Here is a 17,462-nt window from a genome sequence, read left to right as displayed (position 1 = left end):
GGAAACAGAAAAAAGGAGAGAAAAAACAATAATTTAAGAAGAAAAAAATAAAAATAATAAGTAAAAATCTGTTGTATTAATTGGAGTGAAGACTAAATACAATGGAGACTTTGGGTTGGGAGGAATGCTAGTGAGTTAAAAAGCAATGTAAAAAGTGCCCAAAATGCCACAACAACAAACAAATAAAGGAAAACCAAGAAATAAAGTAGAAGAAGAAAAAAAAAAGAACAAAAAAAACCTCACAAAAACTTGAGTCCCAAATTAAATAATTTGTTCATGATTGAGGCTTAAATGGGAGGATAAGTAAAAGTAGAAAAGAAGAAATTAATAGAAAGGAAAAAATAAGAATAAGAGAGAAACGAAGGAAGAAAAAAGGAAAGGAAAAAAAACAAAAGGGGAGAGAGTGAGAGTTAAGGGTTTTGGAGTGTAACCCTAAAGGAGAGTTAGGATGAAGAAAAGAAATAAAATGTAACACTCATGGGTAGTGTAGTTCAAGAAAAGGGTAGCATAAGATGGGCAGAGAGTAAAAGGACCGAGGTGGAAGAAATAGAAATAATAATAAAGGCAATAAGATAGAAGAAAGAAACAACAACAACAAAGAATTAGTGGAACAAGTTATAAAGTCTGTGGATTTTTCTTGATTTTGAGAGGTTAACTTCTTCCTTTTTTCTTTTCTCTCCCTCTTCCTGGTCGGTGACTCTGTACCCCAGATTCTGCCCCTGTGTCACTCTTAGGTAGAAATTTGCAGTTGATGGGATTCTATGGCAATGTCATATAATTAGCTTTAGTCTCGCTGGTAGTCAAGGCTTGTTGGTGTTTGCAGAGTCCAACAATGAGAGAGTTTGCTTTCCTGGGGTCTCTTTGCTAGTCTCCCCTTCCTGAATTAGCAGCCTGGTGATCCAGCTATGAGGCTACCACTGCTTCTGTCTGGGGAGTAAGAGACTCAAAGAACTGGGAAAACCCCACTCTATCCTCACTCAGCGCAAGGCTCTGGGTAAGGCTCTGGCAGTCAGAGCCTCCAGCGTAATCAGGTGGGGCTGGGAGTCAATTGTTGTCAAGGTGACTGTTCAGCGCCTATCATTCAGTTGGACCACTCAACCCAGGCTTTCCACACTTGGTAGCCTGTTTTGGCTGGGAAGAAGAAGCACTAGTCGCTGTTTGCTTTATGGATCTTAATATCTGCCAAGTCCCTCTTGTTAGGTATATCCCTGAACATGGAGGCTCTGTCAATCAGAAGTTGCCCCCGCCCCTTTAGCGAAAGGCACTGAAAAATATCACGCATCTTGTCTTGGATCGCTGAACTGGGAGAGATCTTATCAATTAGAGCCCCGTGGGTGCGTAGATTTCGTGGATTAAGCTAATTTCAGTGATTGGATCCGCAGCTGTGCTCCAGAAAGTGTTTCAGGCTGCCTGAGCGCCCCTCCCCCCAACACTTGATTGTTAGCTTGAATGGCTGGGTGAGGTGCCCTCCCCATAGAGAGAATCTCCTGACTAGGAAAGACAGCCTTGGCGCCCCTCCTGGACCGTGGCTTGGGGCGCGCGCGCGTGGTTTCTCCGCACGCCAGTGGCTGGGGACTCTGGACTGTGGCATGGGGCGCGCGCGGGGTTTCTCGGTACGCCAGTGGACGGGGACTCTCTGGACCAGCACGGGGCACACGCAGGGTTTCTCCACACACCAGTGGCCGGGGACCATGGCACGGGACGTGCGCGCGGTTTCTCAGCACGCCAGTGGATGGGGACTCTCAGGACCGCGGCACGGGGGGGGGGGGCGTGCGCACGGTTTCTCAGGGCATGCAGGGGCAGCCGCCAGTTCCCAGGCTGCTGTCCCCGAGTGTGGGCGGGCAGCTGCACGTGTTGGTTGACTCACCACAGGTGTACTCCCTCCTCGACAACAGTCCTTTTGCTTTCAGTGTGTGTGTGTAACTCCGGAATGCTCCGAGGATAAATTTTTCTGTTTCTAGCTGATAAATTTGTTGAGATTTTGGGAGATCTGTTGGACGCGCTGCTCACGGCGCCATTTCCGTGATGTCACTCTAAGGCTTAGTCTTAAACCAAGCTCTAGGCTACAAGGATCATGCCTGCCCACAGCCCATCCCCAACACACATTAATATTACCTGGGCAATGGGCTTCCATGTGGGCAGTGCCATCTTTAACAAAGTGAGCATAATATATTTTATCTGCCCAACAACGCACCACTATGCTCACTTTACTACCCATAATCTACACTACCGGCATCCCTATGCAAGGAAATTAGGCTCATTACACAAATTACAACAACATGACAAATCATACAATTTCAACAATTACAAAGGTACATTTCACCAGTCTCTGAGCACTTTGCCAAAAGTGCAAAATGTCCTCGGTCTTCTTTCTAGACATGGGAAAAGCTTCCTGGGGCAGGAGAAGGGTCTCCAGCAAAGCCGCTCCCCACCCCCATCAGGTTGTTTTACATTGTCCAAAATCCGTAAGTCCATCCAACAAAGGAGCCAGTGCCCACTCCGGTCGTAGTCCAGGAAATCATTTCATGCACATGAGGCTTCAGCCACCCCCCTCATTTCTGCCATCCTGGCAGGTTTTACATTGTCCCAAAGCAAAGCACGTGGCAATGGCAGCCAGCATTTCCATCTCTGCTCCAGAGAGCATGATGGCATTCACTCCTATGTCCCCAAATTTCAGACCTACAAGGGACATAGTAAGTACTCCTTGCTGCTGAGCTCTCATCTTCTGGAGACTGCAGATGGCAACTCCAGCCCAATTGTCCTCATCCTCTAAAGAGGAACTAAAAACACCAGCTCCAGCTGCCAGGCTCAAACCCCATGTTGCCACCACCTTCTGCTCCACAGACCTTGCAACTCCAGTTTCAGCCTCAGCCCTGGCCTCCCACTGCTGCTGGCTCTCCACAACGTCAAGGGAAAGCTGCAACTCACGAAACTGTGATTCCTTCCCCTGAAGCTCCTAAATTTCCAGGCATATTGCTAGAACCTGGTCGGCCTCCTCCTCCAGCACTTCCTCCAGCACCAGGGTTGGCATCTGTTTCTCCCACATTTGCTCTATCTCCTTCCACTGCATGGTTGGCAGATCCCAGGAAGCCTCTTCTACAAAACTCTCAGTTTCCTCAGATATGGCTGTAAACATCAGCTAGCCTACAGTCCCCAAAAGGACAGCCATGGGGAACCATAAGAGCAGCAAGTCCTCTACTCCACCAATCAAAGTTGGTGGTGGTTCCATACTCATCTGTATTGAATCCTTCCACACACTACAACAAATGTAAAACCAGTAGCCAAGGCCACCATCACAGCCATCTGGCAAGTGCAGGTTCACATTAGATTCAGACAGACGGTAATGAAACAATAGAACCACAAATTGGTGGGCCATTATCTTTTAGCTTGCACCCAGTGGGCAAGTATTACATACAGTGGGAAAACACTTCCCTTTCCATTCAGGGCTCACACAGCCACTGACTTTTCTGAGTTTCCTAGAATAAAAGGTTTCTAGCTCACTAGCCTCATTCTCCTTTGTTACCCATCTCCTTTTCTATACACAAACTCTGCTCTAACTGGCTTCTCTTTCAGCACTCCACCATCTTGGCTGCCTCTCCTCTCCTCCACCTGGCTTCTCTCTGCTCTCCAACCTGCTCTCTGATCTTATGCTAATCTTAGGAACTGAGAGAGCAAGCTCCCTGTCTGCCCCACTTTATAGTGCAGAAATCAAAACCTTTAATCCAATATACAAAATAGGAAAGTCTCTGATATAAAGTCCACCACACATCAAAAAGGGTGGGAAAGGCTTAGTCCTAAAACCAAGCCCCAGGCTATAAGGATCCTGCCCTCCCATAGCTCACCCCCAACACATATTAATACAATCATGCCCATCCCAAGTAATCACTTGGGTGATGAGCTTTCATGTGGGCAGTGCCATCTTTAACAAAGTGAGTATAATATATTTTATCTGCTCAACAGATCACTAATCTGTAAATATCTGTATTCAATTTATGCAGTTAATTCATTGTGTGGGATGTGACATAATTATACCTAAATGAGTACATTTTTCTTACAATTATTAAGAGTTAATAGGCATGTAAGTATAATTGCAATAGAAAATGTTTTTCTTATGCATTTATCATATTATAGTGTATTATTGTAACAAATAATTTTTTTATGTACTATATTGTTTTTTTCTATTTATTTCTGTTTTTTTCATTGTAAAACAGTTGGTCACCTTACTAATAAGCTGGGTTGGAAACAGGCAATTGGGTAAATTTTTGTAAGAGGGTTTTAGGGAGTTTCATCACTCATTTGGGCTCGCAGCTGGAGTAAAGGAGAAGCACTTGCATGCCCTTAGGCAGATAGGGCTTATTTATTTCTTCATTTGTTCATGTTTCAGAGGAAAAGTGTTGCACTCACTTTGAAGTTCTTCCCCCTTCAATGCACAGTAGATTCTTTTTTAAAAAGTTCCAGTGGTTCTATTTATAGTGTACTCATGAGTTTGATTATAAAACTGTTTAATATCACTTCATCAGCTAGCTTGTGGATCTTTCTTAGTATGCTGACTTCCTACCCACCTTCAGCCTAGCATGTGTGCAAACTGTCTCCTAAATTTTTTGTAAAAGAGGATTTGATTCACGGATTGATACGGAACCTAACCTAAGGTAGAGAAGCCAGAAAAGCTCAGGACTCAAGATGGAGGTACAGTATTAGCTCCAAGAATTGTGGCTGATAAAATAACACTGAAATTGAGTAGGAAATAAAGTACCATAGGCCTCTTTCTTAATCTGGGTGGTATTAGCACCCAACCAAAGAAAAAGCTGGTGGTATTTTACATACTAGCCTTCAGATCGGACATGAATTCGGAAATTGAAGAATTCCTCCTGCCGCCAGAGTGCCCAGTGTTTGAGCCTACCTGGGCCAAATTTCATGACCTGCTTGGCTACATCTGAAAATTAGACTGGTCATTTTGCAAGATTCACCGACCAGAGGTCCATATATTCAGAGAAAACATCTCCAGGTTATTTTGACATTTGATTATGTTGCATACCCCTCACCCAAAGTCAAATTGTCTTCTGTCAACTTCTATCTGGTTTTCTTTGTGCCCCTCCCCTCCCCCACCCCTTATGTCTTGAAATAAAATTTGTAATGGAGGTGGCATTTACTTTCAGTGTACAGCAGTGCATTGTCAATAATGCCTTACATTTAGATACACAAGTGCCAATTTCACACTTTATTTTATTTTTTTAGATATTTCTTTTTTATACTTTTTAATTTTAATATGGTGACATTGATAAACCAGGGTCCATATATTCAGAGAAAACATCTCCAGGTTATTTTGACATTTGATTATGTTGCATACCCCTCACCCAAAGTCAAATAGACTTCTGTCAATTTCTATCTGGTTTTCTTTGTGCCCCTCCCCTCCCCCACCCCTTTTCTCTTCTTCCTTGCCCCTTCTCCACCCCCCCCCACCCCGTTACCATCACATTCTTGTTCATGTCTCTGAGTCTCATTTTTATGTCCCACCTATGTATGGAATCATACAGTTCTTAGTTTTGTTCTGATTTACTTATTTCACTCAATATGATGTTATCAAGGTCCAACCATGTTGTTGTAAATAATCCAATGTCATACAATTTCACATTTTAAACATTTGACTTGAACACCCTCCATAGAAGAGCTTGTATCTGTATGCCAGATTTAAAATGACTATCTTAAGGAAACAAAACATACAATTCTACGGTATGCTACTATGAGACACCATATAGATTTCTTTTGTGCTTCCTTTGAGGGAGATTTCAACGTATTAAGAAGTACTGGATAGCACTGTGGCCAGATTGCATAGTAAAAAACTGGATAGAACATCCTCATGACACACCAGGGTCTTGGGTTCCAGCCCTGTTCTGAGCACGTAGGACTAGCAATCAGTGAACAGCTAAGTAAAACGTCAAGGTCAAAATTCTCTCTCTCAACCTCCCTCTCCTTCCTCTATCCCTTTTATCCTTTTCTCTTCATTTCCCTCTTTCCCCTCACCTCAAGTCAATAAAAAAAGTACCTGATACATAATGAAGACAAAGATAAAAAATTATATCTATTTCTGGCATTACCCAAAAGCCTTGGCATAATTTTATTTTACCGTAACTTTTAGTTTTTCTTACAAACAGGTCAGAATGAGAATCAATATAAACTTCTTGACACCAATTAAACTGGTATTATTTTGCTTAAAGAGTTTTCCTCTTGATTCTACATAATCAGGAAGCCTAATTAAAACACAGGTATTAACGCCCTGGCTGGATAGCTCACTTGGCCCCAAAGCACAGACTTTGCTGGTTCAATCCCAGTTATGGCACATACAGGGACAGGTTGATGTTCTTCTTTCTCTCTGTCTTCCCCTCTACCCTCTTCCTCTCTCGCTAAAATCAATAAGTAAAATCATTAAAAAAATAAAATACATATTTCTCTACATTAGCCAAGCAAACTAAAATAAACCTAGACCACCAGTTTTAATAACTAATGTAATATCCTGAGTATATCAGAACCTCTTTTATAACTTGTAACTCTCTTGTAATATTATCAGCCTAACTACAATATTTGGTTCCTTCTATCTAGATGGTTGTCCTTGTCTTGGTATTGTTAATTATACTTTTATTTAGCTTTTCCATAATGCTAGAACTAGAAAGAGGTAATAACTAAGCCCTTAAAATTCTAACAGTCCCTTCTACAATTAATTTACCTCTGTTGTAGTGCAAATTGGCCAGCCCTTAGTAAAGTGTGCTACATACATTTGAAACAACTTTTAAGCCATTTGTTTTTCTTTTTTTGTAGCATGCATCCCAAAAAGAGGTTTGGATTATTAGTTTTCTCTCATTCCTCCAACTTATGTAATGTTACAAACTGAAAAATTTAGACTTTGGGTTTAAGAAGCAACCAGAAGTCTTAAAAGAAAAATATGATTTCAGTTCTTGTCTTTATCCTTTACTATTTCATAATAACCAATTAGGAATTTTTTTTATTTTAGTTTTGTTTTAACTTTTAGGACTGGCAGCCACCATTTGCAGTAGAAGTTGAAAACTTCAAATTTACTCCTGGAATCCAGAGGCTAAATGAACTAGAGGTAAACTGAAAGGTCATATTCCTGTAATATAATCTCAAATCTTACTTTATTTGTAGTTTTGTATCACTGAAAGTGATACAAAAAGGATTTGAAGTCAAACATATTTTTATATTAATCTCAGCTCTATTATTTTTCAGAGTATTTATTAATCTTTGAGAAAATGCCAAGACAAGAGAACTTTTAAGCTTCTAGCCATTCTTTAGCCATAGAATGGGCTCAAATTAAAGCTATTCAGAAATTACATACTGGGGGGAAGGGAGGGGCACAAAGAAAATGAGATTGAAGGTGACAGAAGACAATTTGACTTTGGGTGATGGGTATGCAACATAATCAAATGTCAAAATAACCTGGAGATGTTTTCTCTGAACATATGTACCCTGACTTATCAATTTTACCCCATTAAAATTAATAATAATAATAATAATAAAGAAAGTAGAAAAAAGAAAAAGAAATAAAAAAAGAAGTTACATACTAACTTTTCCATTTTTATTCTGCACACTCATATTTTATTTTGATGTTGCCTTATTTCTTTAACAAAGCAAAGTTATGGAAAAAATTTGCTCTCCTAAATTTCCCACTGAAGCTATTGTTTATATCTATTCTTTGATAAAAAATGGTTTATCTTTTGGAGTGTATCATTAAGTAGGAGAGGCAAAGCCCCCGTTAAGCAGTTAAGATGGTCTATTTAGCTTAATATTAATATGAAGCGTAATGAATGGTTTTGGCTTTTTTTTTTTTTTGCTGCTACAAGTTTTGACTATGGCTGGTAGCTCCAAAATGTCTTAGGGTAAGAAAAAGATAATTTACAAAAGTGGTTCATATCTTAAGAATGGTAAAATATTGTATTTCATTCCCTTTAGTTGTGTGTCTCTGAACTCTGGCTGGATATCTTAAAAAAGATAATTTTGTTGAGCCTAACTATAATATATAATAGTTCAGCCCTCGCTGAGCTTAAAGATAATTTTAAATTTTAAGGCAAAAAATTTTGATCCTGGTATCACTTTCTGAACTCTTCTCTCACATTAAAGAATCAGTTTTTGTAGGTAGTAATGGTAATTTAGGCAAAAAAGCCTAGGCTCTAGCCTACAGTACAATACAGTACAATACTTATTCACCTATTTTACACTGGACCAAATTCAGGTTAAGTAGTAAGCCAAGCCTACCTCTTTTCCAGGCTCTGACCAGAGTAAAAATAAACTATTTGGACCAAATTGCAAAATTCTGGGAATTCCAAGGTTCTTCATTAAAAGTTTCCAATGTGGAAAGGAGGAACTTGGACCCTACAGCCTTTAGTAAGGTAAAAATAATTCAGTTTTTAAAAGAAAAGATAAAAGTGAGTCTTTGGAATGTTTGGCATTAGAGGGGCACACAGTGTTCATATTTTAAATCTCATTTCTATTTTTAGGTTTGTTCATTCTGTTCACAGTTATACTTTTTCTTATAGTTTTAGATTGGAATAGAGGAAGGGGGCTATGAAACAATTTGCAAGGACCATCACTGGGGTTGAGTTGCCCAGCACCTCAAATATACACCAGGCAAAAACATTGGGTCACTGCTATGAGCTCAATATGAATGCATACTTTACCCCTATGAAATATTTCAGTCTGGAGCCAACCTTGTGGTGAGAGCCCTCAGCTCATTTGGTATCTAATGTGATTTTGCTTTTTTTGCTGTCTTCTCTGGTTTGGGCTTTCTCCTTAATAGTAAAGAGTTGGAGAGTTTAAGTTCATTGATAAAATTAGAAGTTCCATGAAGTCCTGGATAATACTCTGCCGACTCTATGAAGATGTTTTCTACTTGTTAGACTAATTAGATGAGAACTGAAATATCATTTCTCTCACTTAGAGGATTTATGTCTGCTTGGTTCTTTTTATAAAGAAGATCTTGCAGTAGAAGTTAGAGAAAGCAGTTTTTGTTTTAGGCCATCCTCTATGCAAAAAGATAATAAGATAGTTATCTTAATGAAATTACTAAACTTTCTGAAGGTAGTTCAACTAAAGATAGTCTAGGGATAAAACGTTGGTTTGCTTGGGTTTAATAATGAGTGCTAACTGATTTAGCTAATATTTTTAATAAGTGAGTTTTAAAGTTTTTTTAACTGCAAATCACTTTTAAAGTTATGTGTGTATAAATGCATATTTTATTTAATATACATAATTCTGTATTTTTATTATCATTTTTTCACATGAGAAAATTTGAATACAAGTTTACAAGGCAAAGGTATATGTAACATATTTTTCTACATATAGATCAGTTCTCATGGTATGTGTTTTATCATTTCAAAGAGTAAGAAGAGGATGGACTTGTGTAAATGAGAAATAGAGTTTTCATTGTCAGAGATTTTATATGATAGAATTGCTTCATTATTTGCTGATTGCAAATATTAATTAATTCCTGATCCTAAATTATGTACCCCTTCTTTCCCATTTCCAGTATAACACTCACCCAATTGACAGGAAAAAGACAAGGAATTAAGCATTCTCCTTAAATAATCTGTGCAGCCTTCCATGTTCAGGAGCTGCAGGCACCAGGGCAAAAGACTCCAGCTTGATGTGAATGCCTATTTTTTTTATGTATAAGCTGAAATATTTATCTAGGATTTGCTTTTGGGGACATTCAGTTCTATAAGATGCTGTATTTTTAATTTTAGCTTTTTCAAGATTAAATTAATTGAAAATGAATGAACTATTTCATGTATGGTGTGCATTATTTTTGTTTCTGTAGTTTAACTTACATATTTTAAAAGCAAAAATTTTTTAACATTGTTTTAGGGGTGAATCTTTTTTAAATTTTGTTTAGAAAATTAAATTTAACAGGTGACATTGATCAAAAAGAGTACATAGGTTTAAGGAAAAACACTTCTGTGGCATTTGAACTGTTGATTATGTTGTATACCCATGACGCAAAGTCAGATCATTTTCTGTCACTTTATATTTGTTCCTGTTTACACCTTCTCCCCTCCACCTCCACCACACCCCTCCTCCTACTAAATACTTCACTTTTATGTCCATGAATCTCAGTTATATATCCCACCTATGTGTGAAATCATACATTTCAAAGATACTTGTGATTTACTTATTTCACTCAGTATCATGTTCTCAAGATCCATCCATGTTGTCATAATTGGCAATATGACATCATTTCTAATGGCTGATTAGTATCCCATATATGTACATCTTCTTTATCTAATCATCTATTGAGGGACATTTTTGTTGTGTCCATAACTTGGCCACTAAATAATGCTGTGAGAGGGTGCATGTGTCTTTACGTACTAGTGTTTTTAAGTTTTGCGATTGCTGGGTCATATGGTAGTTCTATTCTTAATTTATTGAGGAACCACCATACTTTCTTTCATAATGGTTTTACTACTTTACATTCCCACCAACAGTGCACTTTGCAAAGCTGTAGTGAAATGGCGGATTCCTTTAAGGTCAATTACTTTCGTGTGCTTGTGGAATGCAGACATAGAGTTTGATGTTTGATAGTTGTAGCTGTCACAGAGATGGGCAGATGTATATTGGGCTGTGATCATTTTCTAAATCTTTTAACTACAGAAAATGAGGAGAATGAATTCTGGAGGTTGGTGAGTACAACTGAAGAGGATGTGATGGTTAAGTATGGAGCAGACATTCATTTCAAAGAGTTTGGAATTGGTTTTCCCATCAGCACTAAGGAAGATAACTTGTCCCCTGGGGAGGAGGTAATATGATTGGTAATTTATATTAATAGCAAGGATAGGTAAAGTCATTTTAGCATTAGGAAGCCTGTGTCCTCATAACTCCTCATAGAGCTGGTTTTACATTTTAGGGATAAAGATAAGATTTAATGCTATTGGATAATCTTTCTATGGCTCAGAAGCCCCCAGGTACTAAATAGTGCTTACATGGGTACATATGAATATGTCAATATGTGAGTACACATATTTTTGTATGTAATACACTGTATGATGAGGTTGTAATGTAATCAATTTTATAACCCTTATAAACCAAATATAGTCATATCCCTCCCTCTACTAGTTCCCATGCTTATTAGATTCTCTTGGGGCCTGTATCATGTTTTTACTTGATGTGTATTTTTCTGAATACTTAGGCTTTAGGAGCATTTATTATATTTAATGACTGATATTTTAAAAATCCAAGTGGAAAGAGCTTTAATCTATCAACAGAAGTCATTTTTCACATGTGACTACTGATGGTTTATAGCCATTTTTTTCTATCTTAGGGCTTAATTTTCTAACTTCTTAACTTTTTCTTTTTAAAAAATTTTGCCCTCCCCCTTGCCCTTCTTTCCCTCCCTCTCTCTCTCTCTCTTTCTCCTTCCTTCCTACAGCCATGGCTCTGTTGGCTAGATTTGTACATATCCAAAAAATACCTGCAAAATGAAGTATTGTCTTTTTAAAAAATTTATTTCACAGAATATTGGTTCCTTACCTTTGATGTTAAAAAGGTATTTTTTGGATATATACAAATCTAGCCATGCCAAGAGCATCAACCTGGGTCCTGAAGATGGATCCATGGATCCTCCCCCTCAGGCACTAAAAGTAGCTCTGCTGAGAGTATGGCCCCAGATGGGCAGAGCACTGTCTACAGATGGGAGTTGCTGGGTGGATCCTAGTCCCCCTCATGTGAAAGTCTATCTCTCTATCTTCTCTCTTCTCACTTGGAAAAAAAGAAAAAATAATAATAAAGTTAATTTTTTTATTAATTAGAGAAAGAAAATAACATTAACTCTTTGCTTTACTTAGTTGTTCCATTTAGTTGTGTACTGATTGGTTTCTGCTATGTGCCTTGACCAGGGAATGAACCCACAACCTCAGTGCACTGGAAAAACACTTGACCCACTGAGCCACCCACCAGGTCCTTGTTTTTTTTTTTCTCATCCTATTTTTTATCGCCTCTTAGTTTGGTAATTACATGTATACGAGTATAAATGTTATGTATGCGGTATATATTGAATATATGCACATACCTATACTTATATATGTGGGTTTTTTAATACTTCACTCTAAATGTAAAGACCTTTAAATTTGTTTCTCTTTTTGCCCCCCTCACAAGCAGTATTAGACTATAAGTAGCTTGTTCCCTTCTCTTTTAACATCTTTAAAATTTTGTGGACTTTTAATATTTTGCTGTTCAATCAAATGGGTATTTATTGATGTTTATATTTTCATGTTTAATACAGACTTAGCCATAAAAATACCATTTTGGGTTTGTTAACTATTCTCAAAACTGATAATTTTCTGTGGTCTATTTGTTTTTCTGAAGGAAATTCTTTAAAAATTTTGCAAAATGAAGTATTGCCTTTTTAAAAATTTACTTCACAGAATATTGGTTCTTTACCTTTGTTGTTAAAAAGATATTTTTTGGATATATACCAATCTAGTCAGAGAGTTAACTTTCTTTCAAGACATTAAAAATACTCTTCTGACTTCTGAGAAGTTATCTGTAAATATTATATTTATGTAATTTGGTTTGTTTTTCTTCTCTGGCTATAATTTTGTTCTGGCTAACTTCAATTTGTTTTTGAGGTATGAGAAGTGACCTTTTAACATACTAGGTATTTATAGTACTTTTCAAATATGAGGAGTCAATTTTCATTAAGTCTAGAAAATTTTTGATCATTGACATATATAACTTTTTTCTATCATAAATCTATTATAAGACTATATAATTCAATGTTCTTATAATAATTTTATGATTCTTCATCTGTTTCAAGTCTCCCCTTTTTTGCTGCTATGCACTTGGTAATTTATTTAAAAGATTTCTTAATTTGCCAATTTCATTAATAGTTAATTACTTTATATATTTATTTATTTTATTATTATTTTTTTTCCAAAGTTAAAAGCATTGAGGCATTCAGACTACACATGCACCCAACTGGAATACTCCCAGCATGCTTACCAGGGTGCAATGCTCAGCCCCTTTGGGTCATCACTCTGCTGCAATCAGAGCCATTCTAGCACATGTGGTGGAGGGCATGGAGCCATCCTAAATGCCCTGGTCAACTTTGCTCCAGTGGAGCCTTGGCTGCAGGAGAAGAAAAGAGAGACAGAGATGAAGAAGAGGAGAGAAGGTGGAAAAGCAGGTGGGTGTTTCTCCTGTGTGCCCTGACCAGGAATTGAACCCAGGACTTCCACATGCCAGGCTAACAATCTACTGCTGAGCCAACTGGCCAGGACAATAGCTACTTACTTAAAACTACTGTTTCACTCTTAGGTTTCTAATATTAATTGTATTCTTTATTTACAGAAGTTCTAATTTTCAGTTTTCTGATCGTATTAAGAAAAAAAGTTTTTCATGCTGCTTTTACTGTTATCTTGTATATAAATAAAAATATATATGTTCATTTGTTCAAAATCTTAAATCTCCAAAAGTTCTTCATTCATTGCTTTGAAATTTTGACACAACATTGCATTCAAGTACACACTATTTTTTATATAACTACTATTATATAGATGTAGATGTCACACCTGTGACATAAAAACATGCTTTTTATGAAAAACAGCACCATCTGTTGGACATAAAAGCAACACAAGCTATACTAAATATTTTACGATTCCATTCCAATGTTTCCAATTTATGATCCATTTATGTGCAGCCAGACTTGAGGATGCATGGTTGTGAGCATGGTGATTGTGTTCTGCAGCTTCAGATCTGCTTCATTCTCAACAGAATGAATGTGACAGGCTGAGAGTGGCTGAATGACATCAACAAGAAACAGCAGATCTGTGTAAAACACCACTTTGTGCTCAGAAATAATGTGATTACAATTGTCTTGTATTCTGGTACAACCCAGCTGATGATTATAGTTTGAGCCAGCATGTTCTTGTTGGCACCATGACTGAAGTGTGTCTTTATTGCAAGGCTTTGAAATTTAATGGAGAAATGAAAGGAATAAGTTGCATCACCAGAAAAAATTAACTGCCTCAACTTGAAGAACCACCAGAGCCATTAAAAACTTTGCTTGCTGGATATACCACGAAATCAAAGCATTTTCTATCTAACTTTAGGAAATAGAACTCATGCTTCCAAATGATGTCATTCAGCAAAGAAATCATAACAGCTCAATTCATGCTAACTTTTAAAATGAAAGGTCAAATTTGTCATAAAGCCTACCCCCTGCTTTTGTTCCCAGATGGTCAACATAAATTCCTACAAATGTATTTCATAGGTGATGGCAATGATGAATTGAATTCATGCTGCGGAATTTCTACTGGCACTAAAAGGTCCATTGTTTCCCAACTGCAAGAGCTTCTTCATGAAAAAATATTTAGTTCGTTTGTTCAAGACAGCAATTGACATTATGCCATCTGATACACACAAGATTGTTATTCATGCTGACAGAATGGCTGCTGAAGAAGATGTGTGAAGATTCAATGCTCCAACTATAGACAAAGTAGAAATTGTTATAGTCAGAGATCAATTCTGACCTAGAGATACTGTTCTTCATCAGAGAAGCAATCACTTAACAAAAGTTACAGAAACCCATTAATGCTACAATGCCCTGCAATATCCAATCATTTTTGAATGGTGCCAATGGATATCACTTCAATGTTAAGATGATAAACCCAGTCAGTGGTGAAAAAAACAAATATAAAATGCAGTGCAATAAACTATTATTCATATCAATTAATGATTTAAGAGAATGAAGACAATCACATTTTGAAATGCTGTAAATTGTTTCACCAATACATCATAGATATGTATGCAAAAATTAAAACAGAACATTTGATATTCATCCATTTGAATCAGACCAAACTTCACTCAGAAGAATATGTTCATTTGTGAGATGCAGTTATAAATGATGGTAATATAACTAATGTTGAAAGATTAACGATTTTGCCATCTTCATATACAGGCAGTCCACATCATATGCATGAGTATGCTCAAGATGCAATTGCATATGTTCATCACTATGGACGTCCAGATCTATTCATTACATTCACATGCAATTCAGCTTGGGATGATATACAACAGCTCTTACTTCCTGGGCAATCGCTGGTGGATAGACATGATATCAGAGCATATGTTTTCAGACAGAAGCTAAAATTGCTGATGGATTTCATGGTAAAATGTGAAGTGTTTGTGTCTGTGCACTGTAAAACATTAATGAGCAATGTTGTAGAAGCAACAATCTTGAAAGGACATTTCAAAGGTGAAGATGTCCGCATTCCTCGCATTTCTATAATTCCAATGAATATGCCATTTTAATTTAAGAGATTGCACTTCCCAATTTGATTGGCATTTGAAATCACGATCAACAAAGCTCAGAATTTTGTGCTTTAGATCTGCACATGGATTGCTTCTCACATGGACATTTATATGTTCTGTGTTCTAGACTCAGCAAACCAGACAATCTCTAATCTGCACAGACAATGGAACAACAAAAATATTGTATACTCACAAGCATTGTGCAGTTAAACATATTAGGAATGTGTGCTTTCTCTTTTCTTTATTTTCCATTTAACCAGACTGAGCCACAGCAACATGTGGCCGGGTACAGCTAGTTTTTTAAATATACTGATGATTACACTTTGTATACTATAATTAGGTCTGTTTGTGTAATTTGTTTTCTCAAAAAAAATTTTACTTACTCGCAACCCCACATATTTTGTGACCTTTGTTAGTTTATTGTAAACTCATGTTTAACTATAACATGCATGGGACATTTTCTTTGAAGCCAATATTAAAATATATCCTGTTTAGAAATAGTTGTACTGTTTTTGCTAAATGCTGAGGACACTCACAAGAGGCCAACACATTACTAACATATTCTAGTAAGTATAAATTCTGGTCCAAATTACTGTGAAGGATAGGCTATGTATGAAAAATATCTCAGGAAATACTTGTTTTCTTCTTTTATAGAGGTATAGAAGTAAATTTACTATTTTTATATTTAGAAATTTTTTTATCTCTTCAGTGTTACTGCCAAAATGTTAACTTTGATGGGAAATGTTAGGACTTTAGGTTAAAGTCTCATATAACTCAAGTTTTGTCTTCTATCTTAACTTTTGGTCAGCAAAACAATAAATGACCCAAGTCTACCATCAGTTTTAGAACTTTTATTTGTACATATCCTTTTTTTAGGTTTTATCCTATAAGTGTTTCCTTTATCTTGAAGTGATTTATAGTTTCTATCATTTAACTACAATGTATTAGAAAATTGAAGTTTAACATGTAGTAGATATATAGCTCAGACATTTTTGAAGTTGGATTGTTCAATAATTCTACTTATCAGTACTTTTATTTTTCTAGTTTTTCATATTCAGGTTTTTTTTCCCTCTGATTTTTTTTGGAGGTACTTCTAAAACATTGGCTGATAAAAATAACGAAATTGTTTCCAGTGGACCTCCGTTAAGCTTTGAGTGTGGTGGGTATAATTTTTATCATGTTAGAGATTCATTTATTTGAACTATTTTACAGCTTTTTTTTTTACTTAGAAAAGGATGTAGAATTCAAAGTCTCTACTTTTGTTAATTTTCTTACTGTCATATATTTTTGTTTAATTTGGCTCTTTGTCATTCTATATAAGCCTGGCTTGGTTTGCCTTTCTTTACCCTATACTACTGTCTACCCACTGGCAAATCTCTGACCTCAGAGTAGTATGCAAGCAGTGGTTGAAACCTGAATGTGATGCCAGTGCTGGATCTGTCTGTTCTCTGTCACATCAATGCAGACATTTCAGGCATGAAGGTTCCCTGACTGTATATGTGCATGTATTCTCAGAATTTTGTTGGCATATTGAGGATCATTGGAGTTACCCCCTACACTGATGAGTGGGGCCAAATGGCTGCAGTGGATATCAAGACTCCTTTTATATGCAAAGATATGTGCAGACTTAATATGTATGTCTGCCTGAGCAGGGGTAAGCCAAAGACTTGTATGGAATACCTGCCCTGGCAGCACAGTACTTGGAGGAGGTAATAATGAGGCTGACATCTGAGCTCTTTGCTAGCCAGCATTACCTTCTACACCAACTTACCCTCATGAATCCCAACACCCTCATGTCCCATGGTGTTCCAGTGAGTACCTGGAAATAAGGGGTGGGGAAAGAATGAGGAAGAATGTGGCTTTGATGAAATAAAATTATATGTGTTTTGATTTAGAAATTAGGTTGCAGTCTTTTTTTTTTTTTTTAGAGCAAGTAGGGAGTGAGCAAGACAGGAGCATTGAGCTGCTTCTACACATGCCCTGAGTAGGGAATAGAACCAGCTACCTCTAATCTATGGAACAACATTTCTACCAACTCTCATGCCAGGGCTAATTTTAATGAATTTTAGAGAGACAGAGAAAAGCGTATAGGAAAGGTAAAGAAAAAAATTATTTCTTGTTTTACTCAGTAGTGCATTCTTTAGTTGCTT

The 17,462-nt window shown here is 37.1% G+C and overlaps 1 pseudogene; it reads left to right on the top strand.

The window, feature by feature from the left end:
• Positions 1–4,841: 4,841 nt before the first annotated feature.
• Positions 4,842–17,141, top strand: LOC136386930 (lysine-specific demethylase 5D-like; annotated as a pseudogene).
• Positions 17,142–17,462: the final 321 nt, after the last annotated feature.

Source organism: Saccopteryx leptura, unplaced genomic scaffold (genome assembly GCF_036850995.1).
Source record: "Saccopteryx leptura isolate mSacLep1 unplaced genomic scaffold, mSacLep1_pri_phased_curated manual_scaffold_21, whole genome shotgun sequence".
In the NCBI taxonomy this organism is placed as follows: domain Eukaryota; kingdom Metazoa; phylum Chordata; class Mammalia; order Chiroptera; family Emballonuridae; genus Saccopteryx; species Saccopteryx leptura.
The sequence above is the reverse complement of the archived record's forward strand: the minus strand, read 5'-3'. Positions and strand labels throughout refer to the sequence as shown.